This window comes from Manis javanica, chromosome 8 (genome assembly GCF_040802235.1).
Source record: "Manis javanica isolate MJ-LG chromosome 8, MJ_LKY, whole genome shotgun sequence".
Classification (NCBI taxonomy): Eukaryota; Metazoa; Chordata; class Mammalia; order Pholidota; family Manidae; genus Manis; species Manis javanica.
The window spans coordinates 38,197,001-38,212,500 of record NC_133163.1 but is presented as its reverse complement, the minus strand read 5'-3'; the positions used below and the strand labels follow the sequence as shown (position 1 = coordinate 38,212,500).

General features: G+C 38.5%; 1 protein-coding gene across 1 annotated transcript in view; it reads left to right on the top strand.

Annotated features, from left to right (window-relative positions):
* The window catches only part of SYT16 (synaptotagmin 16), a 159,309-nt gene extending 147,531 nt beyond the window's left edge, over positions 1 to 11,778 (top strand). Inside the window, 2 exon segments of the mRNA XM_073241696.1 lie at positions 6,675 to 6,797; positions 9,523 to 11,778. The gene's annotated coding sequence lies outside the window, so the exon portion shown is untranslated.
* Positions 11,779 to 15,500: the final 3,722 nt, after the last annotated feature.

Below are 15,500 nucleotides of genomic sequence, written 5' to 3'. Positions count from 1 at the left end.
TTTTTGAAAATACCTAAAGAGAGGGAAACGAGACTGGTCTAAAACAACTCACTGAAGCTGGCATGGGCTGTAGTCTTAGCCTGGGTTTGGATGGAATGCTGCTAACTGTGGGGCCTTAAGAAAATTACCTAGCCAGCCTGTGTCCCTATTTCTTCAAATGAGAATGGAAATGATACCTACTTTATAAGTTTTTCAAAAGGATAAAATTGCAGCATAGAGGCCAGTGTATAGTAAGCATCCCATATTTCCCCCTTACAACCATGCTTAAAAAGAATAAAGCATATAAGACTACTCTTTCTAGCAAAAGTATTAGTAACGTTAGAGAGAAGCGAAAAACAGTTTTCAGATACTTTAAAAAGGATATACTCATGAAGCTGGTCTGAATTTGTAAAGAAAGGGAGTCTTATGGGACAATCTAGACAAAGATAAGCTTAGTACATGGAGGAAACTGAGTCTTAGTAAATCCCAAATGAAGTATGATAATCAAATCTTTGTCTTTTATCCACGTAGTTTGGAGAGGGTGCAAAACTTTCGTGTGTGTGTGTGTGTGTGTGTGCACATCTTCACAAATCTCTCCTCACCTCTAGCTCCTCTCTATAGTTCATACGTGGGTAGAACACTTTGACCCCATCAAATTTGTTGGTAAAGATGATACCTTGAGTACATATTTCAACTTTGATATGAAAAAATAAAAAGTTTACCAATTTACTGACACTTTAAAAAATGGGCAACACTTTTTTTTGCCTGATTGTATGTTCATATTATATCCTTACAGGCACAGTTTTCTAAATGATCTAATGATGCAGCTATCAAAACTTTTTTTAGCTGTTTGACTGGATAGTTCTATTTGGAACCAATTATTTATCATTGTTTCCCGTAAGAGTTCTTAATGAAAGGAATGCTATCAGAGTTACTCCATTTCAAAAAAGGTTTTTAAGAGTGACTTGTTATATAATAAAAAGCATGGTCAGTTGTTCTCAAGTGTTCAAACCTAGAGTAAAGAGAAGATTTGAAGAGTTGCCTAAGAATTCAGAAAAAACTTTGTGGGCATTTAATCTGGAGAAATGGTTAGGCACAAGTTTAGTGTAGTCAGATGCCATGAAACCAGTCATGTACTATTGGTGGTTTTAAACTAAGCATGATTCTGGGATGGGGAAGTGTGAACCCACGTTCCCAATGTTGTCAAATTGCCAAAGTGCCAACTCAAATTTTAGGATTCTCAGTTAAGGAGAAACATGAAGAAGTTGGAGAAGAATCACTCAACTTGGAGGTTTTGGAGGGGAATAATTCAGCATGTGGAGAAGTTAAAGGGCTTGGGTGGGAGCTAAGAAGGCTGTGGAGTTATTTTAGTTTCAGTTATCCAGAATATAAAGAGCTCTTACTAAAGGCATGATGCACTCTGTACATTTTTGATTATGTGGACAAAGAGTCAGAACTTCCACCCAAATCAAGTCATGAGCATTTAACTTAGGTATAAGGAGAATGATATGAATGTTGTTTTGCCTTAATTCAAAAAATACATTCATTAGATTTCCTTATGTCTAGCACCATGCTATCCAGGATAGCACAGGACTTAAAATCTTCTTGGAGTACTGACTACACTTTGAAGCAATTAATCATCATAATAAAAACAACACTTGCCAACATAAAATCGTTAAATTGATCTAAACATGTGCCCTAAAAAGTGTAGCTCCTTCTTGGGTGTTATTGTAAAGAGGTGAAACATATAGACTGGATATATTGGATTAAGCATCTAGGAGCCCCAGGAATTAGAATGAGCCTTGGTCACAGTGGAGGGGGAATCTTCAAGGGATATCGCAGAATCACCTTTGGAAGTCTTTTAAAATAGAAAGCATCTGTATGAGGTGATGGTTCTTTGTAAAGGAGAGCAGGAGGGCACCCAGGAAGACAGCCTTTATAAAGTTCTTTCTAGGTCTAATATTTTGTATGGTACCTCCAAACAGAATCAACCATAACACTCCAGGCCTGTCTTCTTTCCCTTTGGACATTTTTCCACATTGATTTTTCTCTGCATCAGAGAAGGTTTTCTCTGGGGAGTTCCTCTTCAGGTTTTGCTTGGGTGACTGGGAGGACGCCCAGAGGTCTGTGAGTTTCCTCTCCCAGGGTGCTTTGACTGCTTTTCTTTCCTTTGGGTCACAGAGCAGTACCCTAGACACACAGACAATGATCAGCAATATTTATAGCCATGGAAGAACCTGTGAAACAGGTTGCAGGTACACAGAACAAACTCAGAGGCAGGCTCGGGGGGCCTGTGGATGTTCTTAGAACAAAGCCACCACCAAATGGTGCTGCCTGCTCTCCATTGCTCCCTAGCACCTCAAGGTGTCTCCATGGGAGTCTTTACTTCATGCCTTTTTGACAATGCTGCCGTTTCCACTTTGATTGTGAGAAGGCTACTTCCCCACAGGTACTTCCATAGTTATGCATTATTTTTGTTTACTTCATTTTCCCCTTAAAGTATCTACTTGTTTTTCAAAATTGTTTTCTAAAATTCATTCATTCAAAAGATATTAACCATTTATGTCTCAGACTTTGGCTTAGGGGCTCGAGAATAGCACATGAGCAACAGTTTGAGGCTGACAATCATTTTAATTTCTACATGTTCTATTTTTTCAACTAAGTTAACAGTAAGATCTTTTATTATCCTTTAATTTTTGGTTTAATGTATTTCTGTAATGCTTTCTTTCCTCCTCATTGAAAGAGAGGATTTAAGGAAAGTGGAATTTATTACTCTGCCTCTAGTTAAGAAAGAAATACAATTTGCCGATCTATGCTTCCTATCAAAATAAATGTATATATATATGTCTTGTATCTGAAGGAAGAAATCTAGCATTCCATTCCAGTAATAAAAGGAGTTATAGCATGAAATAGAAGTTGGATATTTAGTATTCTCTACTTTTCTAATAATGAATGCCCTTTGCAAGGTAGTAGGTTAGACCCTGGAATGCTAGGTCTGTGCAAATGAAAGTGACACAGTTCCTATGAGCTCTGTGTTTTAATAGTTAAAAGGCATTGCTATCTTTTATTTTTTGAAAGCATGAACCAGAGATATTAACTCCCAGATAAAGGGGTGACACTTGAAACAAACATCTCTGCTTACTTTTGTTTCTTTTGATTAAAACGAGTCTTTTGTTACAATCCACTAAACACATTTGCAGCATCCCTTTGAAATGGTTAAAGGTCAACGTTAGAAGTGTCCCTACCTTGGCAGATGAACCAGTAATTGTTTCTAGACTGGAAAAATTTTCGATCAGTCTGAATCTAACTCTTAATGCCTTCTATTTTTATAACAGGAAACAAAATAGGAGTTTTTTTCAATGGATTTAATGCTTATAATTTTTAATATCATAAAAACATATCTCAAATATCTACTAAAAATGTCTCAACCCTTGTAAGTTAGTTCAGAATCTCTAATGACCTGAAAATTCTCTTGACAATTTGTAATGTTTCCCAGTTGATAGCCCAAAATGGTAAGTTCACATCTCTCATTTGATGAAGACCTTGATATTTGGGAAAGATATCAAAAGGCTGCTAATAAAAACTCTTGTTTATGAGAAACATGTACACTAAAAAAACAGTATTTTCATTTCCATCATTCTATATAGTGTATTCACATTCTAGGGTCCACATGTCTCTCTTGAGTTTCTTTGTTAATTCACAACCACACCAAATTATAATTCTGTCTTTTATTATTCCACCTTACCAATGCAGCTACAGATTTAATTATTATGAAATACAAAGTCTTCCAGAATTTTTGAATTTAATTTTATTGCAGATTTTATCATTTTAAATTTGTGAATAAGACATTAGTATTGCTTTTTTTTTGGTTGAGGCATTTCTGTGATGTTTGTTGCAACAGGATTTGATCTCTATTTTCAGGAAAAAGCATGATGGTTTCTGTGAGCTATCTACTTTTTATAATCAACAAACTTTACATTTTTGAGGAATTTTAGGTTCACAGCAAAACTGAATGGAAATACAGAGAGTCCCCATATACTCCCTCACCCGACACTTGTGCAACCTCCCTCACTACTAAAATCCCCACCAGGGTGGATGCACTGTTACTATGGATGCACCTACACTGATGCATTAGGATCACCAAAGTTCATAGCTTACACTAGGGTTCGCTTTGGGTGTCCCTCACCACCCTAAAACTCATCTGTGTTCTCTCTGTTCATCCCTCCCTGCTAACCCCTGGCAACCATGATCTTTTTACTGTCTCCATAGTTTTGCCTTTTCCAGAATATCATATAGTTGGAATCATACAGTACGTAGTCTCTTCAGATTGGCTTCCTTCACATAAGTGATATGCATTTAAGTTTCCTCCCTATCTTTCCGTGGCTTAATAGTTCACTTGTTCTTAGTGCCAAATAATAATATCCCATTGTCTGGATATGCCAGTTTGTTTATTATCTATTTACTTTTATTTCTAGTTCTAATTGTTAGTACATCTTATTACTGTGCCCTCTCTCAAGAAAAATAGATGGATTAGTTCATATAACCCATCAAATGTAGCAACTTCCATTCTGGAATCAATTATACCTGTATGCTATTGGACTTGTTTTACTTTTGAGGAGAAGGTTTGTGAAAAATATCACATAACTTAATAATTTATGTTAACCTATCTAAGCCTTTTTCTCCTCTAGTGTTTTCTGTTGTTGCTTTAAATCATTGAGCAATGATTTAAATACACATTGATAAAAAGTGCTAATTTCATTATTACTGATTCATAATAGAAAACCACCGTCTGTTACTAGTTTATATGACTTTAAATTTACCACTGCTGCCAAAAGAAAGGAAGCTTTCTAACTGTACCTTGTCATAGCCAATTGTACAAATGAGCTAAGCGTGGTATGTGAGCATCTGGATCACACAGGAGCTCTGAATCCTGAGTGGAGGGCTGACCCGTGATACTGCATAGGCTGAATGAACAAGGAGTGGACGTTGGACTGATGACACTGATAATCACACTGGGTGCCTGAGGAGGCCTGACTGACAGTATCTGCTAAATATTTTGACATTATTAAATGTATACTGACTGCCTTTATGCTTTGTAGCTGCAGTGACTTGTGGAACTGGGCGTTAGTGCAGAGATGGTGTGGCTGTGGAAAGAATATTGGATTAGATTAAAATTAATAAGGACTGTTCTCTAGTACCAAGTCTTCTTCTAACAAGCTCTAAAATGAGTGTCATGTCACAAGTTCTCCAAGCCTTCCACTTTGCCTCTGTGAGTATTACTATACTCATTTTACTAACTTTCACCAGATTGTTGTTGGAATAAGATTCATTTATTCCTTCATTAATATAACAAACACTCTGAGTCCCCACTGTGTACTAGGGCTATAGGCATGACAAAGTAATAGATGGAAAAACACTTCTCAGAATTAAAAGGTTTTGAAGGCCGAGAGATACTTTATTTTTTTTAAGGTCAAATCAATTCTTCATGTCAATATACCAAAGTAATTGAGACGTTTAGATATCTGTCAATCACTGAGCTATATTCGCAGAATATCAATGATTTGATGAAAAATTACAGTTGGAATGGTCTCCAGCCATTCTGCCTCTGAGAAGATAAAAATAGTGTAGGTTCTAAGTCTTTTGTTCAGACATCCTGGCCACAGAACAAATTGTAAATCCATCTTTTCAGCAGGCTTGCCAATCTTTGAGTTGAACACAGACCTTTCTTCTTTAGAACAATTTAATTTTGAGTACAGGAAGGTATTAAATTGAATAGGTTTTTTTCACAAAATAGGATTTGAATACAGTATTTGGAAAGATGCTTCTCCCACCAAAAATTGTCCTTCAATCTACATTATTATTTTTCTTTTGAAGAATCAGGCTTATCCATCCCTCTCCTCCCAAGTGACTTTCCTCACCCACATAATAATTTTCTTCTCGAATACCATTTATCTTCCAGAAAAAGTAAAGATTAAAAAAAAATATTTTCAATGTACATCCAAGATTTCGCAGCAATATTTTGTGTTCACAGTGCAAGCTAAATCTGACTCTTGCTTGAATTTTTTTTTGTCTTCATATGGTGTCTGAAACTGTTGTTCCCATTCACACATTTATGTTTCACCATATGCATACTGTGTGCAACTCTGTTGTTTTAAAATATTTTATTGGTTTTCCTTTATATCTCAATTTTTGATGTGTGTCCTTGAAGAAATTGCATGAAAAAAATGTAAATGTGAATGATTCATTCATTTTGAGCATGTGCAACTATTTGGGGGAGATTTTACCTTATGTGGAACACACTGTTCTTAGCAGGTAATGTACTTTGTATTTCTGTTCTACTTATATCTGGATGCTGGAGATGTATTATATTGTAAGCCTGTATCTTTTTCATCCCACGTTTACTTTAAAGAGCTACTTATATGTACTAACTATCCTAAGTTTTTGGTGGTTATGAATAATGATAAGTAGTTTTATGGATTTCACTAGGAGGGAGGACAGTTTAGCATAACCTGGTTTAATATTAAATCTGGTCTTCCTTTAGATTTTGAAGTGACTAGAAGGTATTCCTCAGCAAAAGCAGCCTAAAATCTATTTGATTGTTTAAGGCCAGGCTTTATTTTTGTAAGGTCAGGGGCTGCCCCACACCTTCATGGACATTTTCAGAGCTGGCTGCTGTCATATTTTTTCTTCTACAGTTGACCATCAGAGAATCAGTCCCTGGGTGGTCCAGAGATTCAAGAGAGAAACAAAAATATTTTCTCCTCCAAAGGATTGAACTCTCATTTTAGAAACATTTGAATACCTTCAGAACATCGTATGTATGTATCTTTGTGTTTCTCATAGTACGACTTACTGACTTACTGTGTCTCCTATTAAGAAGCATGAATGTTTTTCTACCTGTTATCAGAATAAACAGCTATAGAGTATAATGACCCACCCATTTATGAAATTACACCCATCAGAGAATAATTAGTGTATAGGAAAAATTTTGAAAAATTTTTTAATTGTTAAAAACAAGAATAACTTTCCACTTTTTATAATGTTCAAAATTTTATAATAATGGTTTAATGCATTACTGTTACACTATTATATCTTGTGTTTTAACTGGGCAACCCAGTGAAATACTTAATATTAATACACTTGTGTTAGAAACACCCTTTCAAAATACATTAGAAAATATAAAATTGTTTACCTGTGATGATGAATAAGTCTGTGATTAGAAGAATTATACTGTTTTTCTTGTGCAAATAATGCTTAAGGCAGATGTTCAGTCTCACAGTGATGTTGAAAGCATATTTTATGCAGCCTAAAAACTATTCTGTATTAGATATTTAAATGCATGAGTATAAATTTGAATTGCTTTTTGTTTAAAACAGAAACATTGAAGAAGCATTAGCTTCAGTTTGTACAAAATGTCTGCTGCAGCTGAACTCATGATCATTCAAAACTGAAAATCATTCCAGTTTTGTAAAACTGCTGCTACTGGTTTTATCAATAAAGTTTAAGCAGATGGCTTATATGTGTGAAAATTTTTTATGTTAAAAAAAGATAACAGTTTTGCACCATCAACATGCAAATTTTATGGGCTTGAATGATATTACTTATTTTAGTATACACAAAAACCATTAACTCCAAAACCATACCAACTGCAGACATATATATTAGAACTATAAGCACTGTATTTATGACCCATATGATTTATTTTGGCTTTAGGGTGCTATAGATTTTTATGTGGAACACATATACAAATAAATGTATATCAACTTGGTTGCTAGTTTAAAGTGTTGAATTTAAGAATATTGGGTAAGGGGCTATATAAATGTAAAGATCACCTGAAATAAACTGCATCTGGAGAGGATTCTGAGAAGACGAAACATAGGTATCCTTGTACAAAAGTGTAGGTAATCACTCATCATACAGGCTCTTGTTCAGAGTCCTCTCCCCTTTATGTATACTCGATTCTAATAAATTTCCAAGACTCAGATACAGCAAGCTAAAAGCAGGGGAAGCAAGGTCATTATAATCAGACACCTCCATAGTAGTCAAACCAGGGCTGACATCCCCAAAACAGACAAAAAAAAAATTCTATAGGTGTTCCAGGAAAATCTATTTTTACCTTTTTGCATACTGTATTAGTTGAAGTAATTTATGCTACCTGTTATAATAATCCCAAATGTCAGCAAGTTACCATTAAGAAAGACTTAATTCTTACTAAAATGTTTGTGCCCATGCAGCTTGCTTTCATAGAAGCATCTCAGGGATTGATGGCCATCTTAGTCTCCTCAAGGCTTTTGAAGGAATATATGGCCACGCAAATGGAGGAAGAAGAAAAGGCCTGAGAATAAAATGTACATTTAAGGGGCCAGGCTGAGATGTGATAATCTCCATTTTCTCTAGACACCATTGGTCAGAATTAGTCACATGGATCCACCGTATTTAAGAAGACGACTAGGGATTGTAGTTTGTGTGTACAAGGGAATATCAGTTCGGTGAGAATCTTCTAGATAGTATCTACCACACATTTTTTCCTTCTTTTTAAAATATCTTACTTCAAAGGTTGCTGTGGTGGTGAGGATTTAAGGAAAGCTTACTAACTGCAAGCTCGTTTGTTGCTGAAGTTCTTTCTAACCCATAGTGGCACTGGAACATCATGGGCTGATTAAGAAATTCTACTTGTTCACACTGGTTATCTTAGAGCATTTTTAACACTGGGGTGCAGGGGCTTTTGCAAATAAAGATAATTTGAGCTCACATTTCCAAAGCCAGAGGGTAGAGTTTGAGCTGATAAACCTGAGTATAGTTGAGCATTTCGACATGTTTGTGTGTGCACTACATACATATGTGACATGTTAAAAACATCAAAGTGAATAATATATAATTGTGAGCAAAAGCAGACTACTTCAGGGGAACAGATTTTTAGAGTAAATTATCTGCAGAACCAAAAATTTGACAGTGATTGCTACCTTTTGACATTTCTTCAACAGAGACTTACCCATCCTTAAATGTTAAAATGATTGCGACAGCTATCTACAAGTGTGGTTCCTCAAGTCTTTTGTAGTAATGTTTCTAAAAATCTTAACCATCTCGAGTAACATTTTATTGATGAATCAAATCACATTATATATCTTAAAAAATATCATAGTCTCTTTACAGTTTCTGTAGGATTTCTCCAGGGAAATTCAGAGATATGGCTCAGGAGGAATATTGGGTAACAGTTTAGAGCTCCGATTAACTTTAATGTGCATGCCGCTACATAGTAAAACATCTCATTCTTTTCAGCAGATAAAGAGTAGGAGACAGGATTAGTATTACATCTGTGGTCTTCTTGAGGAGGGACAAGATTCAGTGGTGAGAAGACTAATTTAGATGAATTCTAAGGTGGATTGTATGGTATTTTAATATTTAATTTTAAAATCCAAAATTGTTTGGTGGAAGATTTTCTCTGATCTCTTGCCAGGAGAACTGAAGATTTAAAAAAATTACATCTGCCCACATTAATAGTTCAGTAAAGATTAAACTCTTATCTTTGTGTTCTATTTCCAGCTTTGCCACCAAGCAACTATGTTATCTTGAGATTACCTTGACCTTTCCTTCATGTCTTCCAACATCTGTTGCTTGGCTTGAGGTGGTCCCAGATGAAGAGGGGATTTGACAATTTTTGGTGAGTTATATTAACAACAGAAAATAAGATGCCCTGGCCTATTCTGCTAAAGCATTCAAGACGTGCTGTCCATATTGGTCAAGTTAGACAGCTGTTCCTCTTTTCTCCATAGAGACAAGCATGTAGTGATGGAAGCTGCTTCTCACCTGAGGTACAAGAGTGGTTTAAGGAGAGATGAAGCAGTTCAGCTCAGTGGATTCACATCTGTTTTGGAGGACACAGAGAGAAGAGAATTAGGAAAATATATAAAGGACTTTTAGGTTATTTCCCAATGCCTTTAAAGTGACCTTTGTAAGATACTGTGATAAGGAAAAGAAGTTGCTGTATCAGCACAATGTCTCATTAAGGGAAGAAAACAATTTTCTGTGTAATAGCTTTTTTCCCTCCACTCAACTAAAAGCAACTAGCATCCATGGCTTGTGTAAGTTCACTAACTGACAGCTACATAGATGAAGTGAATACAGGGACCTGGAGCCAGGCAGAATTGCTGTATTCATTCCCATGTGCTCATGATTACGTGTGACGCTCCAGGCACTGTCTGCTAGATGCTGGGGAGCGAGGTTAGCAAGGTGGGAGGAGCTTAAAAGCTGAGGTGGTGACTATTGTGAAACGGGACGAGTAGGATGATTTGGGAATGTAATTAGGAGGCTAATCTAGTCAGTGGGAGGCGGTAAGGGAAAGACACTAAGAAGTGGTATTTAAGCTGAGACTTGAAGGCTGAGTAGGAGTAAACCAGGTGAAAGGGAGGCAGGTTGAGGAGGAAGATACAGCATGTGCAAAATACCTGAGATGAATGACAGCCCTTGCCGTTTGAGGAACCTAAGAAAACCTGGCATGCCTGGACCTTGCAGAGCAAAGGGGAGATCCTCCTGAGATGAGCTAGCCATCATGGCACGGCTGACTGATAATATCCCTTCGTTTCATCCCCGACAGTGAATAAGAAGTAGCAGTGGTATAAATCTGCCTTGGCCATCTCCTGGATGTGAGGTCTACCAGTCCCAAAGCCCCCCTTTCATACCTTGCAGCTAAAATTTGATCATCAGATCTTCAACCTATTTTGACTTATTATTACTTCTTCCAGACAGATTTTAAATTATTGGCTCTTTTTTTTCAGCTTTATTGAAGTATAATTGACAAAAGTTTAAGACATTTCAAGTGTAAGTGTAGTCGTTGATATTTGTATATATCGTGAAAGGATTCCTATAATCAAGGTCATTATTAGGACGATGCTATCAGCTTTTTAAATCTCCAGGCTAACAAACTGTTAATTCTGTTCTGTTGTAGGTGTTAAGTTGGTACTGGGTCCCGGGGGAGCAGGAACCCTGAGATGCGTGGGGCCACTTTGTGTAGCTCCTCCGGGTTTGCAGAATGCCTGCCCCTGCAGGAGTCAACGTGACACTGCACCACAGCCCTGCCCAGGCTCCAAAGACAGCAACTGTTCTTTTTAATTGATTCCCAGTGGTGCTTTCTTCCTTCCAGGTTCTGGCCTGGCCCTACAGGGATCCAGGGGAATGGTGCATATCCTTCTTCAGTGAGGTTCCCTCTCTGAGGATAGCTTTGGGCAAAATTTTTCTTCTAGGTCTGTTATCTTCCCCTTCTTTGGTCTGGCTCACTGGCTACCCAAATTTGCCCACATCCATGATCTCATCCTCCTCCCGACCCAAGAATAACAACCTCATTGAAGAACAACGACAAAAAGTAATGATAAAAATAAAAGCATAACTTGAGTGAAATATCAGAGACTACACAATCTTTTGAATAAATTTATACTAAACAGTAAATGACTGACATAAGGATACTTCTCTAATCTCCTTTGTGAAAAGTACCTCTTCTTTTGTATATTTTTATTTTAAAGAAGTTTCCATATTAGCCTGAGGTTTCATTCGCCTGAAAACGAAGACTTTCTAACTCCATAAAGGAACTAGTTTAGATCGAAGGGTCATTTTTCTCAGACCTTTGGCACCACACCAGTAGGCAGCCACGACAGTGCTAAAATGAAGTAGGCTCTGGTCTGATACCCGTGGATTAGTTTTCCCTCTTCAAAATCTATCAATTGCTCAAACTTGCAGACACACACACACAAAAAAACGCTGGGAAGGAGAGCCTCAGAAGGCACAGGATCCTATGTTCATCCCACACGCCTCACCTCGGGTCACACGCGCCCTGCTCCAGCTGCCCCTGGCCAGGGTCCTGCCCCAAGGCGTCGAGCATCCCAGCGGGGCTCCGTGTCCAAAAGGACTGACCAAATCCTGCTGCTTACTCAGCCGCTGAAAAGGCAGCTCCATTCCGGTCCCCATACTCGATTTCCCAAGGTACTCCCAGCTAGGGCCCGCGGCGAGTTACCCTGCCCCATCCCCCGCGCAGGCCCGCGGGAGCAGGCCCGGAAGCCCCGTGCACAGAGCCGGGGCGCTCGGGCCCCCGCAGCTCCCCACCTCGCTCCCAGGACCCGACTTAGGCGAGCACGGGACCCCCGCACCCCTGTTTGGGGCTCTTTGTTGGCTGCCTCTCCTCATTTCTGCTCTCAAACCTTGCTCCCGGCAGCCCCCGCCGGGGCACCCGACCTCGGGGAAAGTTGCTCCAGAGCTGTGGAGGGGCGTCATCGCCTCCTAGCAACGCTCCTAGCAACCGGGTAACATCTGCTCCCTCTGGTCCAATGCGAGCGGAGAACAGCTGCGCGCCCGCCTCGCGTTGCGAACCCGGAGCTAGAGGCGCTTCAGAGACGGGAGGGACAGACCTGAAGGAGCCTGGGCTGCCCGCCGAGCTGCAGTTGCCGCCGCCTTCGCTGTCAGCGCCGGTCTGAAGAGTGACAGCGCCGCAAAAGCGGCAGGGAGCGCAGAACCCCGCGCCTTTAGGAGGCAGGTGCCTGCGCCGATCTCCCGGCGAGTGGACCCAGCTCGCAAGGTATGTCTGGACCCATCCAGCCAGGTGCCTGCCCCTGAGGCTCAGAAAAGACTTGCTTCACTGAGGGTGAGGAGAGGGACGCGTTCCGGGATCCCACCCCACCCCCAGCCATTGAAAAGTGACCGGCTGGTGGTCCCGAATAACCTGATTTGGTTTGTTTTAATCTTGAAATTGGTTCTTGAGGGCTCCCCTGCCTGTCGCCGTTAGGTTTGTGTTTGGAAGTTCTCAGTGCTCCGTGTTTTTCCTTGGACGTCTCTGTCGGTGTGCGGCTAGGAGAGCTGGAAGCCGCCAGCACCCATAGAAAGCTTGTGGTTAAGGGTAAAAGGACACAATGTAGTCTCGACTATTTGAATCAACACGTATGGGGGGCATTTTTTCTTAGGTCCTACTCTGGAAAGGGTCCATTTGGCCGGGAGCAGCCATTCACTGTTACTCAATCTCCTGAAAAGTAACCATAGTAACTCACCTCTCTTTTGATGGGATCCTCCTCATTGGCTGCCTGTCTTCCTCTGGAAAGCTCATCTCTCTAAATATAGAAGATGATGAGATCTGTAAGCATACATCCATGCAGAAAAGGTGCAGTTAAACATGGCCCTTTAAAGAAAACTGTCTTCAAAGAAAAAGTACCTTTTGGCTATTTCAAATCTTGTGAAAAACAGTGTGTGTTCCAAAGAACTACTGAGCTAGTCTGTTTTCAGTTAACAGCTAGATTGTTACTTTAGAGAGACTGTTTCTTGAAATACACAAGATCTGGCATTCAAAAACAGATTAAGTGTATCTGACTATAATTTTTTAAAATCAACCTACTGATAATCTTCCCCAAATAAACTCTCAGTAAATAATTGATGATTTCAGTTATTCACTTATTTCCAAGTTTCTTAGGATAGTAAAGATGACTAATTTTAAAAATTAAATCTTGAGAACATGAAAGTAATTGTGTGTGTTTGAAGGTTTATCTATTTATCTATCTGGTATGGTCCAGAACAACCTCACCTCAAACATCTTAGATAGTGTCCTTCTGTCTGCATGCTTTTTCCTGACTTGATGACCAGCTCAAGTCAGTGCAGTCCTGACTCCCCTGATGTTATTTGTGGCTGTCTCCTTGTTTCAAAATCTCAAGTAGCCATTCACAAGCTTGAGGCTGTGAGAAATGCTTGTTTTGCAGAGGGGAACTCTCACCAGATTTTCTGAAGCTGTCCTAGAAATTCACTTTTCAGATTGATTTCAGCAATACTAGGTAATCACTAGCTTAAAAGACATTACTGTTTAAATATGTAGCCAGGGGAATAAATGCTAATGTAGCATTACCATAACTTGCAAGATCAATATAAGGGGTTGTTTATACAGATGGTTGCTGGGTAGAAGTTAATAGAGGTTTTCTGTAGAAAGGACATTTGTGGCTGACATATTTTCCTCTCTAAGATTCATTTGAGTAGGGTGGACCAAATTAGGTAGCCTGGCTCACAGAACTTGTCAGGCAGAAGCTCTATGAGCACACAGGTATGTATCTGAATGAAGGAAATGAGAACTCTCTCCAAGTTGCTAAAAGAGATTGTGGTGGTTTTTAAAAATGTAATTTGCATTAAGGTTACGATGATAGAAACCCAGGGGGCATTAAGCATTTTAAACTCAATTTTCAAGATGGTTCTTTAATGAGTGTTCAGCCCTCTAGCCTTGTGTAACTTTCGCATGTACTGAGTTATCTATATACAGTTCCTACTAACCAGTTAGCAAACTACAATCAAATTCATGACAATATATCATGCTGCATTTCTTCCCTTTCTTTACCTCCCTTTGTCAAAATAAATAATTGAACAGTTTTATTCAGAAACTTGTTTGAAAATGTATTTGGGTCCAGTTGTATAGTTTTTATGAATATCATGAGACTTTAAAAGTATTGGTCTACAGCCACTTATTGAAATATCTGTAGTTTAATAATTTTAAGCTTTAAAGATGACTATTTGAACCATCAAAAATGTTGGTTTCATTAGCCTTTGGCACCCTCCACCCTTTTTCCTTCCTCCATAATTACTATATTTTACAGTAAGAAACAAATCCAAGGAGACCAGTAAGATTTATTGTCATCTACCAAGAGATGCAAATAGGGTTCTAGTCATGCTATCAATCTGAGGAAAGTTTGAGTAAAGCAGACACAAGTATTGGTTCATGTATATGCATTAGTCTTCTGTATTAGTAACTTATATACATCCTATATAATATGCATGGAAATTTAAAATCATTCGGTGCCCTTTAATTTATGTGAGAGTCTGTCCTTTCATTGAGACCAGTGTCACAATCAAAAAGGTCAAGTGAAAGGGGTTCTTAAACTCTAATTTTGATTCTATCATGAATGTGTAATGTGCAGAATATATACTGTGAACTTTTGATAAACATCTGTTTAAAGTCACTCTTTCGAAAATGTTATCATGGTATTTAGTTTTAAATAAATAAAAACAAATCAAATGGTATCATTATAATATAAGCATTTAATCCTAATTAATACTTAGAGACATTGGTGGATCCTAAGTTAGAGTGTGAAAAAAATCCCACCAATTTGTAATCAAGGATTTCATCACTCTCTTCAATGGGGATGTCAGCAGTACTTCTACATATGGTGGGTTATAAGGAAGGTTGTGCTTAGGGCTACAAGGCTTAGATAAGGCTGAGATCAGTCAGGTTACATCTGAAATTGAGTTCTAATTTCAGGTTTTCCTCATATACTCTATTGGAAGATTTTAGGTGTCTGTGAACATTCCATGTTCAATTTCATGTCATGTTACTTTCATGGGATTTTAGAAGATGCTTTGAAACACAGAGAAATGTTGAAAGGCTTAATCAACATGCTGAGCCCACAACGGGGCTCTTCACTGAGGATCATGCCAGCTGGCTTTAGCTGTCAAAACATCAACGTCCTGACAATAGCTCTAAAGCCAAAACATCACCAGTTCAAATTGCTCTA